At 36.4% G+C, this 22,554-nt stretch overlaps 1 pseudogene; it reads left to right on the top strand.

Moving 5' to 3' along the window:
* Positions 1-7,790: 7,790 nt before the first annotated feature.
* Positions 7,791-22,118, top strand: LOC139139890 (TNF receptor-associated factor 2-like; annotated as a pseudogene).
* Positions 22,119-22,554: the final 436 nt, after the last annotated feature.

The raw sequence follows: 22,554 nt of genomic DNA on the forward strand, positions 1-22,554 counted from the left end.
AATCTCAAAAAGATTGGTTCAATAACCGAACTATAAAGTTGTTACATTTTTCTGACCGCGACTCTCCACACGCTGCAGAGTTCGGAAGCGCTCACGCTGGTACGCTAACTATCACACAAACTTTATCTCTGCTAGCTACCTGAGCCTCCATGCTTTATCGAAGCGAAGCAATGAATACAACGCTTTAACTGGGCGAAAGACAGCCTCGGGGATAATTCTGTCCACCAGCAGAATCGAGAAGTTTTTTCGTAAGAAAAAATAAGGTCATTAGTACCTTCGAAAACAGTTTAAACCCACGTAATTACTCTTCTCTTGTTCCTTTGTGCAATATCGTACAGCGAAGCTTGACCACGCGATCGCTTGTGTGTTTCGGTCATTTTGAATTGAGCTTATGGGGCCGACAGGTGTAGTACGCACGTTTTCGTATGTTGGATATAAAGTTGCTGCGAATCCGTAGCCTCTACCACTCGGGTAGGTTGGTCATTGGAGTGGTAGGGCTACGATGTGTAATACGCAAATATCGCACAGGATACGGCCTTGGCCAGAAATTTTCAAAGGCACAAATTTGACATAACTTTTCAAAAGGGACCGTGTCCGGTGTTCATATAACCTACCCGCTCAATAATTACTCGGTATTTGTCATTTTTCTCTCCTCCAAATGGATTTTTCGCAGCAAGACCGACGATCGCCTTGCATAACCGCCATCTTGAATTTAAAGCTGCTTGACCCATGACGTCATGCAAGTCTCGCAAGTTCCCGTTCCTACTTCATTTGCATTCAGATATCAACAAACAACACGTGCGCTGACTAGTATTGCTGTCTCAGCATTGTCGGCTACGTTTATGCGAATTTTCGCGTGGTAAAAAGTGAATGAATAGAAAGCAAATTACTTTTAACTTCAAAAATTGTGAATAAAATATGTAATAAGTTTATAAATAAAATAAATATGTTGAATGACACTAAACTTCTCCAACTATTATCCATCATGCAAATTATGTTAAATTCCCCAGAGAAATTTTACATTATAGATCATGATGTTCTCCATCACATGTAACACAAAATAAATGCAATGATCCTTTTATTTACCATATCGTAATATTAAACAAACCTGGTAGAGCTGATGTGTGGAGTTGCCCTTATTTTCCTTTACATCTTTCACATTTTCTGTTTTATGAATGCCTTCCAATGGAGACTTGTCTGTAACCTTTTGCTCTCTCCTCAAAGACTTCTCCACAGTTCATACATTTGACCTCCATAATGTTTCTGAACTTGAACTGAACTAACACCCTAACTTCTTACTAAATTTCAAATGAAGGACCACTTATTATTATTAATCCAATAAAAAATAAAGACTTGTCATCATCATTACTGTCCGCATGTATGGGGGTACAATCAGATGTAAATATGGTAAATAATGACGGTGATATAACCGAGCCTTGAGGCGAGCCGGTATTTGTCAATCGCACATGCGATCATATTGAATTTACCTTGACAAATATGGCCTCCCAACCAAAATATCTGCAACCCACCAATAAATTAACTGCCTGTATACTGACATATTTTTCAATTTTCTGATTAATAAGTTTGGTGAAATAGTATTAAATGCATTTGAGAAGTCCACAAATAAAATTCGAACAGATGCATTGTAGTCCGTGGACTAGAGGGGGTCTACGTGCATCCCCCCCACAGGATAACAAACCTGTATTTTTCAGAACCCTTGGGATCCCTAGAATACGAAATGGAATTTTAACAGAAAAAATATAGGGACGCAATAGCTGTTATGGTCATGTTTTGAAGGGTACCGCAAAATCACGATTTTCCAAGCCAAATGCATTTCGTCAAATCTGTCTTCTTGTAAGTCATGTACTGAGCTCATTTTTTAACATAACCTCACTTGTTTGGTATCATTAGAAAGGGAATTTATTCTTCTTTAAGATGACATATTGCACTATGCAATATCTTCTACAGTTTTTGTCAAATATAACCAAAACTTACCCCTTACCCCAAAATTTAACATTACAAATTACAGAAAATCTCAAATTCTACCAATTTTTTAGCTAGGCATGATTAAAAATGCAATGCTTTGTCTGAAATCTGTTTTATTTGATACAGGGACATGTCAGAAATATAAAATAGACTTTTAACAGAAAAAATATTGGGAATCTACAGCTGTAACAGTCATATTTTGAAGGGTACCGCAAAATCATAGTGTTGCAGATTTGCATGCATTTTTGTTAAATTTGTCTTCCTATAAGTTATCTGCTGAGCTTGTTTTTAAATATAACCTGGCTTGTTAGGTATCATTAGAAAGATAATTTACTAATCTTTAATATGGCATATTGTAACATGCAATATCTTCTATAGTTTTCATGATATATAACCAAAACTTACCCCATACCCCAAAGTTTACATTGAAAATTTCAGTCATAGCTAAAACCAAATTATACCATTTTTTTAGCTTGACACAAAAAATCTGGCCGTTTTTGCTATTAAATCTATTTTATTTGTTACAGGGACATGTCAGAATTATGAAATAGACTTTTAACAGAAAAAATATTGGGAATCTACATCTATAACAGTCATATTTTGAAGGGTACCGCAAAATCATAGTGTAGCAGATTTGCATGAATTTTTGTTAAATTTGTCTTCCTATAAGTTATCTGCTGAGCTTGTTTTTGAATATAACCTGGCTTGTTAGGTATCATTAGAAAGATAATTTACTAATTTTTAGAATGACATATTGTAACATGCAATATCTTCTATAGTTTTCATGATATATAACCAAAACTTACCCAATACCCCAAAGTTTACATTGAAAATTTCAGTCATAGCTAAAACCAAATTATACCATTTTTTTAGCTTGACACAAAAAATCTGGCCGTTTTTGCTATTAAATCTATTTTATTTGTTACAGGGACATGTCAGAATTATGAAATAGACTTTTAACAGAAAAAATATAGGGAATCTACATCTGTAACAGTCATATTTTGAAGGGTACCGCAAAATCATAGTGTAGCAGATTTGCATGCATTTTTGTTAAATTTGTCTTCTTATAAGTTATCTGCTGAGCATGTTTTTGAATATAACCTGGCTTGTTAGGTATCATTAGAAAGATAATTTACTAATCTTTAATATGGCATATTGTAACATGCAATATCTTCTATAGTTTTCATGATATATAACCAAACTTACCCCATACCTCAAAGTTTACATTGAAAATTTCAGTCATAGCTAAAATTAAATTCTACCATTTTCGGTACCTAGACATATAAATTCCGGCATTTATTTGTATGAAATTTATTTCATTCGGTAATGGGTCATGTCAAAAATATAAAATAGACTTTTAACAGAAAAAAGATTAGAATTTTGTAGTTGTAACAGTGAGATTTTGAAGGGTACAGCAAAATCTCAGTATTCCTGACTTGCGTGCATTTTTGTTGAATCTATCGTCTTTTAAGTCATCTGCTGAGCTTGTTTTTGAATATAACCTGGCTTGTTAGGTATCATTAGTAAGATTATTTACTAGTCTTTAAAAAGGCATATTGTAACATGCAATATCTTGTGCAGATTTTTATGAAATATGACCAAAACTTACCCCATACCCCAAAATTTTACATCGAAAACTACTGTCATAGCTAATGTCACATTCAAGCAATTTTTTTACGCAGACATAAAAAATTAGGCAATTTTTTGTATGAAATCTGTTTTATTTTGTACTAGGCCATATCAGAAAAATGAAATGAACTTTTAACAGAAAAAATATTGGGATTCTATAGCTGTAACAGCTGTATTTTGAAGGGTACAGCAAAATATCAGTATTCCTGATTCGCATGCGTTTTTGTTAAATCTGTCATCTTATAAGTCGTCTAATGAGCTTGTTATTGATTATAACCGGGTTTGTTAGTATCATTGAAAAGGTAATTAAATAGTCTTTACAATGACATATTGTAGCAGGCAATATCTTGTATAGTTTTCATGGAATATGACAAAAACGTACCCCATACCCCAAGGTTTATATTGAAAGTACTGTCATAGATAACATGATCAAATTCCGTGAATTTTTAGCTAGACATGATAAAAATAGCTCTGTTTCGGTATTAAATCTGTAGTATATGGTAGTGGGTCATGTCAGAAATGTGAAATAGACTTTTAACAGTAAAAATATTTGGACTGTATAGTTGTAACAGCCATATTTTGAAGGGGAATGCAAAATCGCAGTACCGCAAACTGGCACCTTTTTTGTTAAATTCTTCTTCTTGTAAGTCATCTGCTTAACTTATTTTTTGACACAACCTGGCTTGTGAGGTATCATTAGTAGGGAAATTTATTCTTCTTTAAGATGACATATTGTAATATACAATGTCATTCATAGTTTTACAGGAATATGGTCAAACTTTACCCCATACCCAAAAAGTTCAAATCGCAAATTACAGCTTATCTTAAATTCTACCATTTTTGCTGCACATAATACAAAAGGCAATTCTTGTTTAAAATCTGATTTATTTGTTACAAAAGTATGTCACAAGTATAAAATTAACTTTTAACGGGAAGATGATACAATTTAGTCCGTCCGTCCGTCCGTCCGTCATCAACAGTTTCTCGGACACTGCCAAACCAATTTTGTTCAAACTTGGCACAAAGGCATAGCACTATGACCTACAGATGCACATCGATTTATTTGCGATACGATCCAATATGGCCGCCAGGCGGCCATTTTATTACAATTTTTTCATGTACGGAGCCATAACTCAGACATGTTTCAACCGATTTTATTCAAAGTTGGTACAAGGACATTGACCAATGTCATAGATATGCATGTCAATTTGTTTTGTGATATGATCCAATATGGCCGCCAGGCGGCCATTTTATTACGATTTTTTCATGTACAGAGCCATAACTCAGGCATGTTTCAACCGATTTTATTCAAAGTTGGTACAAGGACAATGACCAATGTCATACATATGCACATTGATTTGTTTTGTGATACGATCCAATATGGCCGCCAGGCGGCCATTTTGTTTCGATTTTTTCATGTACAGTGCCATAACTCAGGCATATCTCAACCGATTTTATTCAAAGTTGGTACAAGGACATTGACCTATGTCATATATATGCATGTCGATTTGTTTTGTGATACGATCCAATATGGCCACCAGGCGGCCATTTTATTACGATTTTTTCATGTACAGCGCCATAACTCAGACATGTTTCAACAGATTTTATTCAAAGTTGGTACAAGGACATTGACCAATGTCATATATATGCATGTGGATTTGTTTTGTGATATGATCCAATATGGCCGCCAGGCGGCCATTTTGTTATGATTTTTTCGTGTACAGAGCCATAATTCAGGCATATCTCAACTGATTTTATTCAAAGTTGGTACAAGGACATTGACCTATGTTATACTTAATGCACATTGAATTGTTTTGTGATAGGATCCAATATGGCCGCCTTGTGGCCATTTTTTTTACGACTTTCCATGTCCTGAACAATATCTCAGACATGTATCAAGCAAATTTATTCAAAGTTGGTACAAGGACATTGACTTATAGTATACATCTGATATGGCCACATGGTAGCAATTTTGTTATGGTTTTTTTCATGTCGAGAGCCATAACTCTAGCAAGTCTCAACTGATTTTATTCAAAGTTTGTACCTGGACATTGACTTATGTAATACATATACGTATCGATTTTTAAACAGTAAGATCAAATATCGCTGCGTGGCGGCAAATTTGTTACGATTTTCTCATGTACTGAGCCATAACTCAGACATACCGGTATTTCCACCAGTATCATTCAAAGTTGGTACAAGGACATTGACCTATTTCATACATGCTCGTCAGTTGTTTCACGTCATGTAGCAGTATCATGTCAATTATTGAAGTTTCATAATTAGGTTGATATGTCAGAAATACTGCATCAAATTTCATGAAACTTTGTACAGATGTTAAGCTCACATTGCTTTAACAGTGAAAAAGACATTTATCAGTGTCATTTTAATTAATTTGTAATTGCATATGTAATGAACTTTCCTAATTAGAGTGATATATCCACAAAACAACGTCAAATTGATGAAACTTGATACAGATGTTGATCTCATAGTGTTGTAAATACTGCATTAAACTTTATGAAATATGGTACCGGTTATCTATTAGTGTTAGGATAGAATGAAAAAATGTTTTGCAACATCCTGTCAACCAGTTGACTCATTTAATGACCTTTAGGATAGTGGCCTACATTGGTTTTATGTTTTTCATCACCATGGAACCCATTCTTGGCCATTGAGTGCCATCTGTATCAAAGTATTTTTATCACAGAACCTGTAATCAAAATACCCATTAGCAAGCGGGGACTGGGTCATCAACGATGACTAGTTTAAAAAATCTAAAACTTGACACAGTGTTTGAAATTTAATATCGCATTTGAAAGTAGAATTTATGCAGAACAAAACTGCAATTTTGTTTTGCAGAATCTAGTCATTTTAGATGGGAGGAATCAAAAGAAGACATACAATAAAGTGGTTGAAAACATCATATGCAAAATCGACACGATTGTTAGTCGAAACGTAAGATTTATTGCTAAAGAAAATCGTGGTTTGTTTGTATAGCATTATGAAAACTATATGTGAAAATTTTACAAAAATAAATGAAGAAGCAAGACGCCAGGAATTGGTGAATAGATTTGTGAAAAAGTACCCAGATCGTCAAAATGCACACAGTACATGCAGTGTCCCCGTCATGTAATTAGAGCAAGGTTCCCCTTCCAGGTCAATGGTTTTCGAGCCAAGTAGAAACAATGGATAAAGGTGTTTATCAAGACCTTGTGACTTTTATCACATCATGTTATTCGATCAGTGCAACCTGCTTATCAGAGATATGCCAAATAGTTGCCATGTCAGGCCAGCAACATAACAATTAATCATAGTTCGAGCACCGTAACAATGATCGGCAATTTCTGCAATAGAACAAGAGCATATCGTCCGTAACAAATCTTCGGACGACCGCTCCATTTGAAAAGATATAGTCACTCCTTTTCTGAGCCTTGACAAAATTCCAAGTTATCTAAAAGATTAGCAGTCGAAAACTTGAACTGATAAAAAGAAACTACCTCTTTTAACCCGTAATAAATGTAACATGTCTTGTGTAAAGAATGTTAAAACGTGCATCGATCTTCTATGGACACGTATGAAATAAAAGTTCAAATAGGTATACTGTCCTTCTTATGTTTTTCGTAGATATACCTTTTTATGCCTGGCCTTGATTGAAGCGGTCAAGTTCTCTGAGTGCACGTCATAGGAAATTCAAGTGTTTTACAGTGACGCATGGTTTACCACCTCTCTCATGTAACTCGTAAATAACTCCGTATCTATTTGCATACAATGGGTATAGAAGTATGGTATGGTATGCACACTATTTTTATTAGTGCTCTCAGATACTAAAACTGCTAAGGGGTAAATGGCACGTATAAAATCACGGAATTGGCATACTGAGATTAGTTAGCTTCTTTGGTTACATTGAATTGTCATCAATTCTATAGTTTTCAGTCACTTAAAGCTTGCAAAATCAAATTGGTAAGCAACAACTTAGTTATCAGCATTCTGGAATCTGGAAGTGTTTGTCGATAATAGGACATTGCCATCGAGACCATCGCGTGACATTATGACATGGCACCTTTACAGGAGATCAAACCATTGTTTATGGCTAAAATTCACCGTCACATGACGCTTCGGAGAAAATAAGTTGTGATGTTAGAAACTAAATATCTGATAATGGAGGGTGTGTTGCTTATGTTTACAGGTCGTTTACTGATACGCCCTCTCCTCAACATGCCCAAAGTCGACAAGGGTATTAATATTCCTTAATGAGCGTGAAAGGTGACAAGCAACACTATATCCAGCGCAACATAAGCGACAGCGTTCCAAAGATTCAAGAGGAAACACACTTTGAGATAATGTAAGTCTGTTTCCCCTCTCTCCTAGCGGCAAATAATCAAAATGGTGTTGGATACAAAGTTGATTCTTGTTTATTCGTAATGCCAACATTTTTGCAGCAAAACTCACGACAATCCAACGATATGTTCCTGTATACAGAGAGGGCAAACGGAGACATAGGCGGGTAAGTAGATAAAAACTTGCGAATTATATCAACCAAATGAGTGTTTTACCGTCGACGTCCGTACCGCCTCTGGAAGCGATCCCGTGCTCTCCTAGGTTACACCATGGGGTGGGAAGGGAAAGTTTTCACTGCTACTTCCATGGGTACACAACGCCAAACAGTCAAATCACCACTGATGTGATAGTCGATTGATTTTTCTTCCTTGAATCTACTTTGTTTTGATATTTATATGTCCATAAACTCGGCACAAGTCGAGTCAGATGCCGTCGTACACGAATATTCAGAGCCAAATGGCTGCCAATCAACGTTTGATTTTTCGCTGATATTTTGACCATTTTGAGCATTTCTAAAGGAAGAGGATCGGACGTTTTAGAGCATGCTTCCAGAGTCGGGTGTTTTTTCTATGAAAAAGAAGCGGATCATGAGAGGTACTCAACCCTAAAACTTGAAAGGATGCAGTCCATCGGAAGGTTTATGGAAAAATTGCCGTGGCCTGTAGTCGGGGTCTTGTACTGTCATGCGTTGTAGAGGTGGAGTCGCTTACCTACTACGGCCAGCTATCTCGCTACAGAGTACCATGATTGCAGGCTCTGGAGTCTGGGCTGTGAAAAACTATAGTTTTGCAGAAAACTAGTTGACAATGTAATCAACTTCGAAAATTAAACTTACTTAACTCTCGCAAGTGTCAAAATAGAGTTAAATGTGATCGACGTATCGGTGCTGATGTTCGTCATCAAACATTCCATCTCAAGTGCCATTGAACTTAATGACAGACTGAATGACAACAAAACGAATGACAGTACAATGACAACCTGTCACGGCACACCTTGTACTTTGACCTTTGTGATATTGCTCTGTTACCCATTTTACAGCCTTATAAGGTGTACCATACAATGTACTTTACTGTAATTTTTACATCATTTGAACTGCTAAGTACAGTCGTTCCTAATCTGATTAAAATCAGATGTAGAATACGGCGACGTCCATACTTACGCGACGTCTATACTTACGCGATATTCTCAGGCGACAGCAAGAAAATACCGCGTAAGTATAGACCAGCCTTACTCTACATCTGATTTTAATCAGATTGAGTCGTCCCATTTCAGTCTGACAGATTAAAAAGTAAAATCCCTTGTGTCATTCTTTTGTTCGCGCAGCCATACAGTCCCTACCTATCAGAAATGACTGGACTACGTTCGAAACGAGCGTTAAGGTATTGGTGATGCTACTGAACTTGGTCGTTTTCCCTTTTTGTGTAGTCATTCCCGTTTTTTTTCACTCACTGCAAACAAATGATTATTTTGTGTGTAAGCTCTCTTGCATATTATTAGGCGAAAAACTTTTCAACAATAACTTTTCAACAACATTTGAACAACTTTTCGTTGGACTGCGCAGTGTGAGTTTAAAAAATTTACTATTCTCCGTAGCAGAGAAGCAAAAATACCACACCGTCCGTCGAGGCGAAGTGGAATAATGATCCGTCGAGGTGAAATTGAATGACAATCCGTCGAGGTGAAACGGAAAAAAGTCCGTAACGGAGAAGTTAAATGACAATCTGTAGCGGAGTAGTGGAACACCGTACCGAATGTTCATCGAAAAGACATGGGATGACAGTCGTAGCGGAGAAATGAAATACTATACCGTCCGTCGAGGTGACAGTTCGTAGCGTATCACCCCAATATGTAATAATTAACCCAATATGTAATACTAACCCAATATGTAATAACACTTAACCCAATATGTAATACTAACCCAATATGTAATAACACTTAACCCAATATGTAATACTAACCCAATATGTAATAACACTTAACCCAATATGTAATACTAACCCAATATGTAATAACACTTAACCCAATATGTAATAAAACTAAACTTGGGATATAATACTAAGCAAAATAATACAAAAAATGCCTAACAACCATCAACATGTCCCTGTGTAGCCAAAACACTTCAAAACTTTAGATAAAAGTGGAGACAATTATTGAGATCAGTAAACTTGCAAAAAAGCTAAGAACGCCCAGGTACCCTAATCAAGCCAACGTCGAGCATTTAAATTTTAATTTTAATTGTTCCTTAATTTTCATACAGCGGAAAATACCTGAAAACACACACATTTCTTATAATCATTTAGCAATACGGAAAGAAAAGTTTCACCAATATTGCTAGTTCCTGACCTTACAACAATCAGAAAATTACATTAATGGTTCAAATTTTTACATGTATATTTACATGCAGAACGCTTATGGCTGTCAACATTCATAAAACCAAACACAATTTATGGTAAATATGAAAGCGACTACCGATATATTAATATGATGTGTAATATCACAACATTATGGGCAAATAAACGAGAATATTATCCAGACATAAAAGTTTCAACAGATTAATAAAGAGAAGAAACTATACATGATAGCTCTGAAAGGCGGAAGTGACCAACTTCGGTGAATGATAATACTGGCCTTTCGTTTATAAGGCTTACTTTATGGGATAGAAAGAAATATTCATTTATCTATTTTTGGTATTCTCTCAAAATATGTGCCCCACACAATATTTTTTGGGTTAACTCAATATGTAATTAACGATCTATTTTGGGTTCACTAAATATGTAATAAACCTTCCATGTAATAAAGTCCCCCAAGGAGAATGCATGGAAGTTTTATTACATATTTGGTTAACCGAATATATAATAAAGTTCACTAAGGAGAATGCATTGGAAGTTTATTACATATTGGGTTAACCAAATGTGTAATAAAGTCCCCATTAAGAATGCAGGGAAGTTTTATTACATATTGGGTTAACCCAATATGTAATAAAGTCCTCATAGAGAATGCATGGAAATTTTATTACATATTGGGTTAACCCAATATGTAATAAAGTCCCCATAGAGAATGCATGGAAGGTTTATTACATATTGGGTTAAGTGTTATTACATATTGGGTTAGTATTACATATTGGGTTAAGTGTTATTACATATTGGGTAGTATTACATATTGGGTTAATTATTACATATTGGGGTGATACAACAGTTCGTAGCGTAGTAGATAAACATCATACCGTCCATCGATATAACATGGAACGACAATCCGTAGCGGAGAAGTGTTACGCCGTACCGACTTCAGTCGAAGTGAAATGGGATGAGACTCGTAGCGGAGAAATGAAATACTATACTGTCCGTCGAGGTGAAATAGAGTGACAATCCGTAGCGGAGTAGTGAAATACAATACCGTCCGTCGAGGTGACAGTTCGTAGCGTAGTAGTTAAACGTCATACCGTCCGTCCGTCCGTCGATATAACATGGAACAACAATCCGTAGCGGGGAAGTGTAACGCCGTACCGACTGTCAGTCGAAGTGAAATGGGATGAGACTCGTAGCAGAGAAATGAAATACTATACTGTCCGTCGAGGTGAAATAGAGTGACAATCCGTAGCGGAGAAATGAAATACTATACCGTCCGTCGAGGTGACAGTTCGTAGCGTAGTAGTTAAACATCATACCGTCCGTCCGTCCGTCGACATAACATGGAACGACAATCCGTAGCGGAGAAGTGTAACGCCGTGCCGACTGTCCGTCGAAGTGAAATGGGATGAGACTCGTAGCGGAGAAATGAAATACTATACCGTCCGTCCAGGTGAAATGGAATGACAATCCGTAGCATACGAGTGAACGCCATACCGTCCGTCCGTCGAAGTGCGGAAATAGAATTACAGTCCATAGCGGAGCAATTAAACACGAAATTAAATAGAATGCAGGTCTTTGAAACAACTAGGGATATATGTCTGATTTGACTCCCTCAAAATTAACCAAACTTGGTATGTATATTAAAGATACTATGAGTTAACATTATTGAAAGTCATTAAGCGTTTTAACTGCAGCCAATTCCTAAGTTGCATATTTCATGAACTGTGTTAATTAGGAATATATATTTGAAATGACTGGACCAAAGTTGATGAAACTTGCTACATATATTGAAGCCACTATGATACAACTTTTTTGAAAGTCATTAAGCATTTTTACTTCAGCCAATTCCGAATTTGCATATTTGATGAACTTTCCCAATTAGGGATATATATCTGAATTAACTTGTTTGTAGTTGTTGAAACTTGCTATATACATCAAAGATACTGTGATATTATAACATTATTGAAAGTCAAAAGACATTTTTACTTCAGCCAAAACCTAATTTGAATATTAAATGAATTTTCATAATTAGGGATATTTATCTGAATTGACTTAATCAAAATTGATGAAACTTACTATGTACATTAAAGACACTATAATACAATATTATTAAAAAACAAGCATTTTCTCTTCAGCCAATTCCAAATTTGCATAATTAATGATCTTTCCTAATTAGAGATATATGTCTGTATTGACTTGACCAAAGTTGACAAAATTTGCTACACATATTGCAGATACCATGATACAACATTATTGACAATCATTAAGCATTTTTACTTAAGCCAATTCCTAATTTACATATTTAATGAACTTTGCTTATTAGGGATATATACCGGGATTTACTTCATCAAAGTTGGCAAAACATGCTATGTACATAATGATTATACCAGGTACTAGGTCAAAACAATATGGAAAGTCATTTCACTTTTTCATGTCAGCTAATTTATAATTTGCATATCTAATGAGCTTTCACAGCTTTTACAGCATATATATCTTGAAGGACTTGGCCAACGGTAATTACACTTGCTATATACTTCATGACCTTTTAGATTTAATCGGCGGTGATTATTGTTCATTATGTTGATCATAATAATTTCAATGAAGTTGCAAACATGTGGCATAGGTTCAAATTTACACATAACTTCAATATATAATGAAACAGGTGAGCATTTTCAATTCATATCTGGTTAAGATTTTTTTCATGTACAGAGCCATAACTCAGGCATATCTCAACCGATTTTATTCAAAGTTGGTACATAGACATTGACTTATGTCATACATATACCTGTTGGTTTTTTAAAGGGTAAGATTAAATATCGCTGCGTGGCGGCGATTTTTTTACAATTTTCTCATGTACAAAGCCATAACTCAGACATATTTCCACCAGTAAGCCTATCATTCAAAGTTGGTACAAGGACATTGACCTATTTCATACATGCTCGTCATTTTGTTTCACGTCATGTAGCAGTATCATGTCAATTATTGAAGTTTCGTAACTAGGCTGATATGTCAAGAAATACTGCATCAAATTTCATGAGACTTTGTACAGATGTTAGGCTCACATTGCTTTAACATCGAAAAAGACATTTATCTGTGTCATTTTAATTAATTTGTAATTGCACATGTAATGAACTTTCCTAATTAGAGTGATATATCCACAAATACAACGTCAGATTTAATGAAACTTGATGCAGATGTTGATCTCATAGTGTTGTAAATACTGCATCAAACTTTATGAAATATGGTACCGGTGATTATCTGTTAGTGTTAGGATAGTATGTGAAAATGTTTTGCGACATCCTGTTGATTAATTCCTAGTTGACTCATTTAATGAACTTTAGGATGGTGGCCTACATTGGTTTTATGTTTTCATCACCATGGAACTCATTCAATAGGCCATTGAGCACCATCTGTATCAAAGTATTTTTATCACAGACCTAATTAATGAAGAGGACTCTATCCTCTCTGACTATATGTAATCAAAGTACGCATTAACAAGTGGGGACTGTGTCATCAACGATGACTTGTTCCGTTAAAGTTCCAGTAATTTTGGACAAGCTCTAGCAAACATTCTACCGCTCGCACTGCACGGGCTACTTCTGAACAGGTAGTGGGCGCAAGGCGTGACAGCGATGTCTTGTGCTCGACACTCTTTGAAATAAATACTCTCAGTGTAAACAAACAAATGGCCGCCTCTCTCGGCTCAGAATACGACGATGGAGCGTGATCCAAATCGGGAGATATTTAAAGCTGAGGAATGATTTTGATCGGTAACGATTATAATAACATATTTTCTTCCCGTGCGACTTTTTTAAAGCCCGTTATCTTTTCTATCGGTGTTCATTGAGACGATTGAGGAGTTGTGACGCGTAGTGTTGACTCCTTCGTATAGTTTATACGATTGGAATTAATTAGGGAGAATTAGGTCTTTATATATTTCAAATTTCTCAAAGTTGTTGGGTATAACTGAATGTTGCAATTAATATTACAAATTACTCAAAAAACAAGTGCATTTCTTAAAGAGAAAGGCAGATGAGCTTATACATCTGCAGATGATTAGGGACCGTCTCAGATTGTCGCAGAAGTTCAAAAAGCGAAATTCATTCGTTTAGGGGGGGGAGGGGGTTTGACCTCCATTCAATTAGTGAACTTCACTTTCGCACTTTTATTTTGTGATCACAAGTTTTCGTGTTTTATTTTAAATTAAAGAAAAACTGCACACTTGTGCCAACAAATTTGTAACCGTTTCCATCTCGTTTGTGCCCCAAACACAATTTACCAATACTAACATTGTATCCTAAACCTTTCACTCATCAAATTCAACAAAGACAAAAGTATCATTTTTTTAAATGTGCTATTTATAAGCGTATGCTCTAACCACTTGATGTCTTTATTCTCACATGTTATGCATCTGGTCATAGTCGTTTTAATATGATTGAACATGCCTGGTCCCCCTTGTCAAAGTTTCTCGCTTATTTACCGCCCCTACCAAGTACAAATTGCGTGTTCGCAGAGACAAAGAACAGATGCAAAAAGGGAAAGTAAAATAAAATGAAACTTTTATGCGGTAAAATGCCCTGTTAGTAGTCAAATCTGATCGATTACTTTAATTGTAATGTGGCATGGGGAATGCGTCTTTAGTAGCTATAGCAAAATGCAACATTGTACCCTCAGGCAGACATAAACATTTCGCACTTTTGAAGTTTCGTTTAGGGGGAGGGGGGAGGGGGTTTTGATCAAAACGAATTAATTTCGTTTCTTGAACTTCTGCGACAATCTGAGACGGTCCCTTAAAACGACATAATTTAGTTCACTATCCTATTATCCCAAGTTAGTTCCGATTGTGTTCTTAATGAACAAAATTCATTCACACAAACATTTCCATATTTATGCGCAAGGTGGAATGGAAGTAAAGCCGCAAAATTTAAGTTTTTCCTATCATTTGTAAATTCTTGGCATGATCAAATATCTCCAGTTCCCACAGTAAGTGAGGCTACCCACAAGTCTCCATGGATGATCTGTACACACGGAGATCACTCCGTGAACTGAAGCAAATTTCTTCTGTACACAGAACAACTCGGTCCATATTTCAAAATTCTGGCAACATAGTTCCGATAATCATAATTTTCTGATTTCTCACTTTGAATAATGAGAAGATCAACCCTTTTCCGCGGAGGAGATAGCAATTTTGTAATTTTGTCGACATAGATTTTTGACAGCCATACACAATATTTTCAAGGAAACTAAGGGAATAAGTTGCATCTGTGTTGGCAAAAGAAAGGGTATTGATTTTTTTTAATGTTCATAACAAAGGAAATTTGCATGTCTGACAGGTGGTATGATGAGACCATCTTAGTTGCTGACAACTTTATCTTGACAAGTGCGCAATTTATAGCACCTCCAATCATAGACTTCTTATTCAATTTACTCTTGAATTTTAAACATAATCAATAATTTTGGTTAACACTTAATCCTGAACTTAAATTGTAAGTTAAAAATTTTTCAGAAACTGATAAAATTGAAAAAGCCTTTAGCAAAAAATGTCTGAGTGAACAAATCAAGGGGATTTGTGGGTAGCCTCACTTACTGTGGTTCCCTGCGTCGTATCAGCATTCGTGTCATGTGTGTAAGACGAGACAAATGACTCATATGCTTATACGACACAGGACGATACTGGGTATTACGCCATACGAGTATACTGATGGCGCAAATACAGCAATCTGATTGGTTGAAACGTGAAACTACTCGTGCTATGTTCGCGATATAGGACGGTTGGAACACGCGCGAGCTCTTAATAGCTAGAAAAAACTCCTTTTTGACGTTTCACGACGATGGCTACCTCCTGCACTATCACTCGTGCATGTATGTAGTGAATTGGTCAAAATCTCGTTGTACCGGTATACTGTCGGGTGCGCTTTCCCAAACTTACCTCTAATTACATGTATATTGCCACGACGGAGTTGTCTATAATACTCTCTCTCTCTCTCTCTCTCTCTCTCTCTCTCTCTCTCTCTCTCTCTCCTGTAGATTTCTTTCACTGTTTCACAGGACGATGGCTAAAAATCACCCTGCTGAAGAATGCTCTAAGGGTTTTTCGTGCACTCTTTTCTGTGAAAACTTGGACGATAAATTCAAGTGTGTTCACTGCAGCCAATGTCTGCGCGATCCTGTGCAAACACAATGCGGACACAGATACTGCAGATGTTGCCATCAAGCACTTACAGGGTGAGTTTTATGATAAGGATAATTTGCAGATTCATTTTCATGGATAGTGAGGTGTATTAAGTTCAAGTTGAAAACACACAGCCGAGTTCTATTAAATTTGGAATTTTGACATCTTGACTTATCATTGCATTTGCAGGGCTTCGCACTAGGTCTACTGCAAAGGATGCACGAAAGACGGATCAGGAGAGATGGTGTTGAGTAAAACCAAGGTCAGTAAAACACTCACTGTAAGCCGTAAGTGTATCTCCAAAAATATGAAGTAGAAACCACAGATACTCCGTAAACTTTGTGTACTCGCAGTACTCCGTACTAGTCCGGTAGAGGGCGATGTCTTCAGAAGGACTGTATTCTGACTTGTATTTAAAAGTTTAGTATACGATGATCAACCGTTGGGTGTATAATTATATTTATACATACTACATACATACATATATACAATACATATATACAATACATATTATATATTACATATATAATATAATACAGTAGTATAATATAATACAGTAGTGTTATATATATATATATATATATATATATATATATATATATATTATATATATATATATATATATATATATACTGAGAATCTAGGAACTTGTAGTTGCCACTCTACAGGCTTGTAGAGTGACAACTACAAGTTCCTAGATTCTCAGTATTACCGCCCTGCAGAAATGCATTGAGCACTATACTTTGCCTGCATTGACAAGCAAACCATTTTCGTATATATATATATATATATATATATATATATATAATATATATATATATATATATATATATATATATATATATATATATAATTTGTATTCTTTACTTTCCTTTCTTTCAGCAAGACTCTGTAAAGTTACCTTCCTTTTTGTCATGTCTTAGATATTCCCAGATAAGGCGATAGCAAGAGAGCTGCAAGGGTTTCTTGTACAGTGCACCAATGAAGGATGCGACTGGACCGGGAAACTCACAGCCTATGAGGTAAGTTAGTTTACATATTTTTTATATTTGTGTGGAGGCAGAGGATAAAAGCTAGGCTGAGAGTAAATAATGTGACGTTTCACAGATTCTCGGTGACCAATTGTTCTTAATTTGTTGTACTAAATCACATAGCTTGAAGTTACAGTGTACCTGCAATTATTTAAATGAGAGTGTTTGATATAAATCGAATTGTTACGAGATAAAAAAGTCCCTTGAAATTGATGATCGCAAAGGAATAACTTAAGTTTGTCACTCAAGATGACAAATAGGTAAATCCTTATGCAGTAGACTAAACCATCTAAGATATTTTGATCCTTTATGCAAATCATTTGTAACGATGATATTTACGAATTTAAGATCCTCGCATAGGAAGTCATCACTTCACTGACAAGACGGATGCAGACTTTTACCACACATCAGAAAATTGTCTTTGCTTTTTTTTTCCACTGATAGGGACACGGGAAAACGTGCGAACACGAAATGATAAGCTGCATTCATAAAGAATGCAAGGTTTCCCTGAAACGGAAGAATCTCAGTACACATCTCAGTGAGCAATGTCCAATGAGAAGAGTTCTTTGTAAATATTGTGACCAGGAATTTCTCCAAAGGCATTTACAGGTGGGTAATTGATAACCATTATTTCCTTGTCGAATTGTCATATTCTAGAAAGAATTGTATTGTCGCTTTTAGTGAAGTCTATTCAGCATACTCTTTCTAATCTACATGTATATGCTAATTTAAGTGAAGGTCGCATCGACGCAGAAACAAGCTGTTCTTTAATCTACAGGGCAACTGCAGGGATCACTACTGCTATCGCATGCCAAATCTGCCGATAAAGGCTATATTCCATCCATTTTGTAGTTCGAATATTGATTCTCTTCGCCTCCATTCGTTTACTTCCTTATTCCAATCAGCGACACCTGTCAGAGTGTGACGATTATCCGATACAATGCGAATTTTGCCAAGCCGAAATACTGCCAAGGAAAGAAGTAAGTACATTGTAGTTACACACGCCCGTTAGCCTTCGGAGAATGCAGACCAACTTACTTGTCCTTGTGTACAAAACTTTAGTATCATCATGCTTGTTTTCCTAACAATGTAATGTTACACTTTCAGGACGATATTATTCCTCTGCTCTGTATTCGCAATGCAAATTTGCTTTCTACTGGTAATATTTGATGATTTGAAAAGCAAGGATATCGGGGATTAAAACGTTGCAAAAAGCTTAATCTAAATTACAGATCAATTAACGGATACGTGCATTGTCTCAGAAAATAGAGAACTCGGTAAATTTGTGTCCGCGAATACAGTTTCTAACGTAAATGTTTGACTTTCAGGTGCGGGTTAGAGGAGGTAAACATATGAATATGAAATGCAAATGTGATTAAACTACAATCCAAACTCAAACATCTATAAATTGTGCAGTTTTATACAAGATACCCTTTATATCCGCAAGTTATGCTTTAACAAAGTCACAGTAAACCGGTCTTGAAATTGAAAGGTTGCAGCCTAATTTCGTTAAATTTTAAACAGACTCTCTCAACGAACTTTAAGATTGAATACTCATCCGACTTTTTTGAAGTAATATCCAGCTTTCTGCCGAGAAAATCAAAACTCACTAAGATTATAAGATTTGTGACATAAGAATCGTTTTCCAAGGCATGAATGAAGATTGTGTATTAAAGCAATATAAATTTGCCTGCGTGTAAGTCTGCGAGACTGTTATTAGCAAATGTGCGTTGTCGCCCGTTGAAAGCAACACAGACATTATTTACCACGTACGTTCTCTCCAAACGAATCATCGGTATTATTTCTTATGAGGAAATCTTTCTTGTCTCGCAGATGAATTTACATAAGGACCCAGTCAATGGTAATTGCCAGCGGAAATTAAAACTATGCAACTACAATGCAATAGGATGCCATACCTTGGTGAGTAAACTCTCAGCTGGCAATTTGAACTTAGAAGCTTCAACTTAACACAAAGGTGTATTTTCACGTGAATGAAAACGTGAAATTTGTTGTAGCTGTTGGCAAAAATCGCATTCGATTATATTTACCACTGTTGAGGCCTCGGGCGTTTGAACGGTTAGTATACGAAGGACGTTTGGAGTAGCGATTTGAACAGTGAATGATAAAATGATTCAATTGTATAAGTGTGGGCCAATTCATAATTTTGTACATGTTCATCATGTACTTGTGTGTTGTGCCGGCACTATTCGAATCTTAGTCGGAAAGTCAAGCCATACATTGTTACTGTCACTCGAAATTTGTTCCCAAGCTCCTAAAACTTGCATATTTTTGCTGCTTCAATCGAACATTTCGACTGAAATTCCCAATGAAGAAATTTGGTAGCTGGTGCTTGTGAAGGAAACCGCAAAAAAGCAATGCAAAATTTTAAATCCAAGTTCTTACGTCTCTTACAGATGGAAGAAGGGAGGACTGAAGAACACAATCGAGAATATTTACATCACCATCAAGACTTGTTGTTCGATCGAGTCTTAGAAGTAAAACCATTTATAAAAAACATTGAGGAATGCAACACTGTGATAAACAATGTAGATGATCTCGTTAAACGACATGATCACCTTTTACAAGAAATGGAAAAGAGTTTTCATTCATTGCAATACAAATTTTCAGAACTTCAGCAGGACTCATGCGCTGATCATAAAGGTACAAATGTCGGACATATTGAAACTTCTCTAAAATTTCATGATGCAAAGGTGAATCAATTAAAAAAGAAATGCTCCTTGCTTGAAACAAAAGTGACAACATACGAGAGTATAGTAGCCGTGCTCAACGCTCAAATAGAGAGAGAGACTGAAAATATTCAGTCATCTGAAAGGCAACGGCGAAGGGACAGAGAACTTTTAGAATCTTGAGAAAGAAAAATTAAAGATCAGGACAGAATCATAGCCCTGAAAGATATTGCATTAGCTGAACAAGATCTTAGAATTCAAGCGCTGGAAATGACAAGTTACGACGGTTGTTTACTTTGGAAAATTAGTGATTTCACTAAAAAACTGCAGGAAGCCAGGTCAGGAAAAACATCTTCTGTGTATTCACCGTGTTTTTTTACCAGTCGCCATGGTTACAAAATGTGTGCCCGGATATACCTGAATGGAGATGGCATCGGGAAGGGTAATCACGTGTCACTGTTCTTTGTCATCATGAAGGGACCCTTTGATTTTTCGCTGGCCGTTCAGACAGAAGGTCACCTTCATGTGGCTGGACCAGAACAACAGAGGACACGTCACCGACGCATTCAGACCAGACCCTACGTCAAGTTCTTTCCAAAGACCGACAAATGATATGAACATTGCCAGTGGTTGTCCTCTTTTCATACCGCTATCACAGATAGACAGTTCACGGCATGCATATGTGAAGGATGATACAGCGTTCTTGAAGATTATCGTTGATACCAGTAATCTGGGTTGATAGGGATCGTCAGTGCATTAGAGCAGTCAGAAGTGAATATACGACTAGTTAGTCCCCACGGACACCGTCCGGGGGGACTTATAGGTTTGGTCATGTCCGTCCGTGTGTGCGTGCGTGCGTCCGTCCGTGCGTCCGTCCGTTCACGCAGATATCTCAGACATGCCCGGGTCAATTTCTTTCAAACTTTGCACAAGGATAGTACCCTACCCCATACAGATGCACGTCGATTTGTTTCACAATGCGATCAAATTTGGCTGTGTTAGAGGACTTTTTAGTTTTCACCTCCATAGACTCCGATGTATAAGGCAGTCTCCGTAGACTCCCATGTATAAGGCAGTCCATAGACTCCCATGTATAAGGCAGTCCATAGACTCCCATGTATAAGGCAGTCCATAGACTCCCATGTATAAGGCCAAGAAAAATAAAATTTAGTTTCTCATCGTATTCATATTGCAAAAAGGATGCAGAGACGCAGTTTTTAGTCCCCATGGATGAAGTCCAGGGGGTTTATAGATTGGGTCATGTCCGTCCATGAGTCCATCCGTTCACGCAGATATCTCAGATATTTTGACAAAATGTCACGTGACCTTGATGACGTTTGACCTCAACTATATATATTTGTCCATAACTCAGTAACCACAAGTGCTACACCCTCCATATATGGTATGATGGGACAGCTTATGACGCCACATATTGTACCTCATTAATTATGCACATATCTAATTTTGAGCAAGCCATCGAGCTAGAGGTCTGATTTTTGGTATATGGGGATAACTTAGCAATACAATTTTTTGACAAAATGTCACGTGACCTCGGTGACCTTTGACCTCAAATATACATATTTGTCCATAACTCAGTAACCACACCCTTCATGTATGGTATGATGGGGCACTTTATGACGCCACATATTGTACCTCATTAATTATGCACATATCTAATTTTGAGCAAGCCAATAGAGCTAGAGGTCTGATTTTTGGTATATAGGGATAACTTAGCAATACAATTTATTTTGACAAAATGTCACATGACCTTGGTGACCTTTGACCTCAAATATACATATTTGTCCATAGCTCAGTAACCACAAGTGCTACACCCTTCATGTATGGTATGATGGGAGAGCTTATGACGCCACATATTGTACCTCATTCATTATGCGCATATCTAATTTTGAGCAAGCCAATGGAGCTAAAGGTCTGATTTTGGTATATAGGGATAACTTTGCAGTACCATTTTTTTTACAAATGTCACGTGACCTCGGTGACCATTTGACCTCAAATATACATATTTGTCCATAACGCGGTAACCACAAGTGCTACACCCTTCATGTATGGTATGATGGGAAACTTTACGATGCCACATATTGTACCTCATTAATTATGTGCATATCTAATTTTGAGCGAGCCAATAGAGCTAGAGGTCTGATTTTTGGTATATAGGGATAACTTAGCAATACAATTTTTTTGACAAAATGTCATGTGACCTTGGTGACCTTTGACCTCAAATATACATATTTGTCCACAACTCAGTAACCACAAGTGCCAAACCTTTCATATATGGTATGAGGACACCTTATGACGCCACATATTGTACCTCATCAATTATGTGCATATCTAATTTTGAGCGA

Source organism: Ptychodera flava, chromosome 9 (genome assembly GCF_041260155.1).
Source record: "Ptychodera flava strain L36383 chromosome 9, AS_Pfla_20210202, whole genome shotgun sequence".
Classification (NCBI taxonomy): Eukaryota; Metazoa; Hemichordata; class Enteropneusta; family Ptychoderidae; genus Ptychodera; species Ptychodera flava.